This window comes from Antrostomus carolinensis, unplaced genomic scaffold, assembly GCF_000700745.2.
Source record: "Antrostomus carolinensis isolate BGI_N321 unplaced genomic scaffold, ASM70074v2 scaffold34121, whole genome shotgun sequence".
Classification (NCBI taxonomy): domain Eukaryota; kingdom Metazoa; phylum Chordata; class Aves; order Caprimulgiformes; family Caprimulgidae; genus Antrostomus; species Antrostomus carolinensis.
Window position 1 is genome coordinate 1 of NW_010292547.1, and position 7,700 is coordinate 7,700.

Here is a 7,700-nt window from a genome sequence, read left to right on the forward strand (position 1 = left end):
TAAAGAAACCTTTTTTTTTCCCCCTTAATAAGATCTACTTAAGACTTGAGGGAAAATGCCATGGTTCCATGAGATGGTAAATCCAATTTTAGGGTATTTCATATGTGATGAAAAACACTCTGGCCACATGACGCAGCCCCTGAATTGGCACACATTCGCCCTGCCAGTTCGGATTTGTTCATAGAATGCAGAAGGGGCGACTGTCCAGGCCAGCGTCGCATCGGGGCACGCCCGGGCTGCCCAGGCATCCCTCATCTCGGGCAGGAGGCCGGTGACTCCCCGTCTCCTGCTCTTACTGTATTTTGTCATCTGCCCAGTTTATTTTAATACATTTGTCTTGGCTCAAATCTGTATAGTCAGGGGATCTGGAAGCTTCTAGTCTCAGTGTTGATGAATGTGGATCCAAAGGATGTTGTCCTAGAGCTGTCCCTGCAGACACCGGAGAGTCTCTTGGACATGCTGGAAGCCCAAGGGCAGTGTCTGGCTTCTCCAAATATCCCTTCTTTGGTGATCTTGCCAACAGGAATGGTATAACCACATCATATGCCATGAAGCTTGCAATTCAAAGCCTCCTTTCCCTTATTGAAGGGACAAAGAGCTGAATTAAACCACCCCTTTTCGGGAAGGTAATGCACTCAACATTAACAGAGCAAACCCCTCAGCATGTTGTTGCCCTCTTTGCCAGTCATCTGCTTAGACTTTCTGCTGTGGTAGATCTGGCAGTTGTTTTCCCACTGGGTTAATTTATGGCTCTGAGGCTCTGAAAATGCTTAGAGGCTGCCTAAGTCAGTGTTTCTTACTCTAGGATCCATCTCGACTTTTGGAAAGAAGAATCCATGCAGCTTCTACAGCCACTGGAGCTTCTGTTTACAGTCCAGTAAAAATAGCCTGAATCCCCTATGTTCAATCATTGCATTTATTTTCTCCTATTTTTTCTTTTTTTTTGTGGACCACTGTTTCATGCCTTGTGTCATCACTGGTCCTTGGGCTTTGCTTTGGGAAATACTGACTTAAGCCACTGCTCCGTTCCTTTCCTTGGAGACACTGATGTTATTTCACTGTCCTGTGGGGAGAAGGCAGAGGGTAATCCTCTCTGGAGTCTGGAAAGGTGCCTTGAAGCGTTGAGACCCACCTCAGATGCTTGAGCCATCATCTGACAGTCTGCAGGAAACTGGTTGTGCAGATTTTCATGAGTCTGGGATACTGTCTTTGGCACTTTGGTCATTTTAGCTCATTTTATGATCTTAATTCTCCCTAGACTTTGTAATGATGGCGTGACCAGTGAGCAGCCTTCCAGCTCTCTCACTGTCCTTAAAACACAAGTTGATTTACTTACCTTCCTAGAGTCAGAGAACACTGGAAGTGAATGAGGAAACCTTTTGCCTTTGTAAGCGTTGGCTCCATGTTCTTCCCCCACTTGAGAGCCCTTCTTGCCACGCACTGAAAGCCCAGGTGAGCTCCTTCCTCGCACGCTTCCAAATCCCACCTTGTGACATCTCTCCGTGTGCAGGACAGTCTTAATTGGGGACCAGCACCTGAGGCAGCACATTGCGAGACACAAACAAGCACCGTGGTGACTTTTCCTCACCCCTGTCCTCCTCTTCTGGGACCAATGGGGACTTCTGGGGAATTGTCCCTTTATCCTTCTGTGGTTTGAGGTACTGACTTCAAGTTCCCTCTTGGCATTAAAAAAGAAAAAAAAAAAAAAAAGAAAAGAAAAAAAAAGTGGCATAAGTTAGGCTGGTGTTTACAGTGCTGTTTGTTTACAGCAAGCACTTGAATATTATTGTCACTTGTTCTACTTGTTGTGCAGCCCTGTAGGTGTGGAGAGGACAGGCTGTGCCAAAGAAGCACTGCAAATAAGTAGCAGACCAAAACAAAAGCTGAGCCAAGACAGTGTATGTGTCAGCGTCTATTGTCATCTCATAGAGCTAGAGTTCTTTTTCAAGTAGTGAGAGATACTTTAGCAGTTGATAATAAACTAAAACACCCAAGTAATGTGTCTTCTTCTGCAAGAAATCCCTGCTCTGTTGCAGCCTTTTGATGGCCCTTTTTTGGGGACACAGTGATGAGTCTGTCTCCCTGATCTGTCTGTTCTGCTCTGCTTCATTTCCAGCCTTTACCCGCAGTTAGATTTGCGAAGTGCTGTATAAATACATAGCTATATAAAAATCTTGCAGACTTCTGTTCTTGAAATAAGTGTTGCTGAACATATTTATAATCGCTGATCTGTAATATGTTAATCTTTCTATTTGCCTGTTTCTGAGCTGGGCATTTTATTATAATGCAAATACACCTGAAAGCTATCGGTGTGCTGCTGATAGGAGCCACCACAGGCACTGGTGATGGCACAGTTATCTGAACAGGCTTGAAAGCTCCCCTGGGAAAGTGCAGGCAGTGGTTTGCTCTGTGTTTAAACTGCTGGCAAACTACCTTGGGTAGCTCTGCCCTCCCGTGCACCTCTTCTGCAACACCAGGGAAGTACCACCCTTGTGTGTTCTTTCAAAGGGAAAGCTATAATTATAGTTAGCAAAATAAAAATACTTGTGTGTACTGTAAATACGGTACCGAATCTGCCTCGTTCACACCTGACACCATGAGGTATGAACCCTTAGCGTGGTGCCTCTGCCATGTCATCGTGCCAGCGTTGCGCTCCCAGTAAGCAAAGAGGGCAGTTCGGAGGCTCCTCTTTATGTGCTTTATGTGCTTTGCCAAGAGCTTACAGAACCTGTAAGCTCTTCTCTAGCTAAAAGCAGATTAAAAATGAACAAAGCGATACTCTCTGAAGCCCCCGCTGTGCTCCGGCCTGTAGATTTTGGACAGCAAGAGGTATTTCATTCTTAGCAAAGTGAATGGTGGGATTCTCTGGGCCAAATTTGAATGGGCTTCTGTTTTTTTTTAAAAGAATTTTTCATTGAAATTGTGTCTTTAAGGAAGAATTGCAGGTAACTGGTTTGCATCCTCAGGCTTCCTTTTTGTTCTGGATGATGTAGTAAGAAATGTGGCAGGTTTGAAACATCTTGTTCTCTTTAATGTGTTCTGCTGAAGGAGTCTGGGAAGAGAGAATTGTGTGTTAGAGAACACGGACTGTTTTCCCCCTGGGATCGCAGCGTATCGCACTGGGGCCATTTCCCTTGTCAAACACGGAGCACGGGCAGCGAGGAGCATGGCAAGGGCTTGGCGTGGGGAGGCAGCCAGAGAATAGGAAGAATAGGGGGAGTAGGAAGTTGGGGCAAGCTGGAGCCTGTTCTTGACTCCATCAGTGACTTGCTGTGTGACCTTGCTCGGTCAATTGTCCCCTCTCTCTCACCTCTGAAGGTTTTTCTTTCCCTGCTTTTTTTGTAGAGATAAAGGGTGAGACTTGCTCACTTATGAATTTTTTTTAGATCCTTGGATGGACTTAATCTAAATTGAAGTGATGACTGTTTGACCAGGTTATGAAAACTTTTTGTCCAAGAGTCACTTCTGATTTTAGTTTTAGCTTTATTGAAAAGCTGCTTCTTAACATTTTAAATGGCAAAGACTGTCAGTATTTAAATATGGAGTTTTCCAAGTCTTAGAGCTTAAGGAGTGAATTTTTTTTGTTCTGTTTGGTTTCTGTGAGTGCAAGTTGTGACAGGCTTAAAGGTTTGCTGCTTCTTGCAAGCATGGGATGCTTCACTTCATTAAAGCTAATAACCTTGCATCATGCTGAATGCCATTGATCCTGCCTTTCATTATTTTGATGCACCAGAGTTCAGCCAGCCTGTATCAGAGTAGTTGCTACATTCAGTGATGAAAGTTCCCTGCCTCAAATGAACAGTAACTTGGTACCCAGCAGAATATTTAGAAAATTAGCTGTAAGCTGATGGTGTTGAAAATGCATTCTGAAATTCTGAGTAAAGTCTTTATCAGATGTCCTTTTTAAAAGGAAATGAAAGGGTGTGAAGTAAGGTACCAAATGGCACGTAGGATGGAGCTCCTGACCGCTGCCACAGTGTCAGTGCTCCTCTGGGTCAGGGAGAGAACAGCCTCTTTGCATCTGGAAACTGCCAGTTCTACATGCAAATATTAGGATATAGTCTATTTTTTTCAGCAGTATGAACATTTGCTTGCTAAATGCTGGGTATTGCTCTGAGATAAGGCCAATATCTTTCATTCAGTGGCTCTCCACCCTGTCGCTATTCAGGCTGATCCAGAGGTGAGATCTCAGGATGTTCCCTTCACTCAACTCAAGAGGCTCTGCCCGTGCTGTACCAGTGTTAAAGGCAGCAGTTAGCATTTCGGGTGAACAATGAATGAGGCAATTTACAACCAGTTATGCTGACGTGAATCTCTCCCAACAAATTTGCATCATTAAAACACCTTTGGAAAAATGTGTCATGCGTATAATTAAATACCTGTTTTACTAACTCTTAATTTAATTAATGCAAAGTAAAGATGGCAGCACAAATTAATTTAGTTGGAAATGGCTTTTCTCTCAGTGGGCTGAAGGGAGGTTTTCTCAAGGCATTGTACCAAGTGCCCTCGGAAATGTGCAGGTGAACTCCAGGACTGATTGACACAGTTTTTTGACAGTGATGGTCATGACATCCTTGTAGCAGTACGTGCGACACATATCAGCTCACTTTTTTCCCCTTGTGAGAGCAAAGAGGGAGGCCAGCTAGAAGGCAGTTTCTTTGGGAGGACATTGTAGCTACTTTTCAGCTCTACCCCGAGAGGTATTTGGTAGCAACCACAGTAAATCCAGGTTCAGACAGGTGATTGAAAAGAAATTCATACAACAAAAGATCTTTCTAGGTCTCCCCTTGGTTTTTCCTTCTGTACCTTGATCTCTTTCTCTCAGTTGGTGCCCATGTTTTTCCCCCTTAGATACAACATCCCTGTAACTGCTCATCCACTTTAAATATTCATTCCTCTTAACTTTCTTTAAAGACTTTCTTGTAGATGATCTTACGGTTTGACCTCTTTTCTAACCTTGTGTATTCTTCTTCTCCCACCCCCACCTTTTTGATCTTTTTCTCCCTGCTGCTTAATCTCTTTCTCTTTCCTTTTCCACTTTGTTTGGGATAAAATTGGAGCACAGACTGTGTTCGCTGTGCAAGTGCAGGTGAGTTGTCAGCCTAACATTGTAGGAAGCAGGAAATCTGTCGTTGCTTCCTGCAGACCCATCTGAGCACCAGAAATAAATTCAAAAAATAATCTTTCATTCTTCCAGAAATGCTGGTTACTGCTTTAGCAGTTCTCATTTCAGCTTAAGTAAAAATAAATGCATGTATGAATGAGGAAAGATGCTGTGCACTACAACATGGTGTCTTGCTAGACCTGACACCTCTCTGCAGTTTCAAGATCGGCTTTTTCTGTCTGGTATTTCCTTCAAGAGGGAAAACCAACCTCATTTATCAGGCAGGGTTGTTTGGTACTGAGACTGAGTAAGGGACTGGTGTGGATGGGACTGGCTGAGGTGGGCTGCTCTGGGCTGGTGGTGCTCCAGGAGAGGAGGATGTGATTGCTCGAGCAGGAACTTTGGGACTGGTACTCTGTGCTCACCAGAGACCAGTCTGGAGTGGTGACTCAAACTGGTGTTGGGTGGCACTGGGAGGGTGCAGGGTCCTGCAGGAAGGACTGGGGATCCTGAGAATTTGTGGCTTGGAGCTCCCCATGGCACTGCCTGGTGCTGGTGCTCTGCTGAGGCTTTGGGCTGACTCTTCCATACTCCATCAGATGAGATGAGTTTGAATATGAAGCTGATTTTATGTGTCTTTGGTAGCCTGAACACTCCTGGCTTCCTGTCCAACACCAACCTGAAGCATCATCCAGCTTTTGCAATGGGAGCCAGGGCTTTTAACAGAACCTTTTGTGTTCACTTACTGAAAAATGGGGTCTGTTTCGCAGGATACTTGTTTACACCTGCCACAGTTGTCATCTTTGCTCTTCCTTTTCCCCTTTCACTAGAGCTGTGGTGATTGAAACTGCAGAATGTCCTTTCCTTCCCCAGCATCCTCATGGGACATGACTGCATAGAGCAGCTGGAGAGAGGGTGCAGGGTGTGAGACCCACTTAGAAATGTCAGCCAGATGTGGACAGCTCAAGGAGGAGATGATAAAATTCAGCTTTGGAAAGACTCAAATACGCTGGGTTATTATTTCCACTTCTCCTTTTTTTTAGCTGTTCATTTTAGGGTTTACAAACCAGCCTTTGCAGTACTTCCCTGCACATGTAGATGCACTAAAGCAACTCAGTGACTGCAGGAGGGTCCCCTCTCCATTACCGGTAGCAGGGGGTCGATAGCACTCGCCGCAGGGTTTGCCAGCCTCGTGCTTTCAGCCCTTCTGCTGGGGTAAATGGTGGTCTCCTTGTTGAGCTGAAGGACTGGGCGTTTTCAGACCACAAAAACTGCCAGTGGGTTTTTGGGGGTTACCCATGCGGTGGGTTCCTGCTGCAGCAGAGGAATGCGGGGAAGCCAGGGCGAGGGGAGGTGCTAGGACAGGATTTACAAAGCTGCTGTTTGCAAGTGTTGTGCTCAGCCTGCTCTCTGGTGGTAGCAGCTGTAGCTGAGATGACCTTTGATAAAATGTGAAGCATTTAGTTTGATTGGGGTAGTTGTGGTTGCTCAGCTTCATACAGCTACAGTTCACAGCAGTGTCGTCAGCTCAGCTGCTCTTGCTTTTGCTCCCTTGTGCAAAATTCCCAGGTTAAAAATCAAATTGCAGCAGCTTCAGGACGAGAGCTGCCAACAAAGCTTGCTTCCCAGCAGCTCTCCCAGTGCAGGTTCTCCAGTCTCTGCTAAGGCTGAGCTTTATTGGTTTTTTCTTTCAAACTGGGGAGACTAGTAGGAGAGCAGACAGAAGAGGCACCTGCCGGCACAAAACATGGAAGAAATAAACATCTTTGAGATCTTCAGTCAAATTTGGCTGAAAACGGCCAGCAGGTTCCAAAACTCTTGCCAGGACTGAGATACAGTGACGCACTTAAAGACCAGTTGATCGTGATCTCTTACTGCCTCAGAGGGGCTGGAGCCCACAGGAGAGCTCCAGCGGAGCATCGCTGCTGTGCTCTGCTCTGAACATGGGGATGCTCTTTATTTAGATCAGCTGGTGGCAACATGCAAACTCTTTGTCTGGCTTTTATGTGCGAAGCCGTTGCGAGGAAGGAAGTGCTTGGTAAGTTGTTTCAAGGAGACAAGCTAGTCATGTTTGTAGAGAGCCTGAGAGAGAAGGTTGTGATGAGTGCTTCTGCTTTTCAGTCCTGAAAATAGCTGAGGGAGCTGTTTGCTGTCACAAGAATGGTGGATTTTGATTATTTTAGCTGGGGCAAAAAATAAAAAAGAATGGGAGAAATAATTTTGGAGAAGGTAGTTGGGACCCTGTCCTGTCTTTGCTGGCATCCTGCTAGTAAAAGGTCAACCCCCTTCCTGTTCCCTAGATAGACTGTCAGTGTGTTGGATACATCTTCCAGCAGTATTTGGTTGCTGTATTTCTTATCAGGATTTGTTTTAACAATACCCAAGGGACGTGACAGTCATACATGTGGTTTCTTTGTGCTGGAGACACCTTTGGGAATGAAGTGTCTGTAGGACATGGCATGCAGGTGTGACCATTTGATGTTGAGGATGGAGCTAGCTGGTGAGATCTTTCTGTTGTATGGGACCTAATCAGGCAGCTTTGAGACTTCAGAGCGAGCAGGCACCCTCTGTTTTACTCCAGTTTCCATCCCTTTGA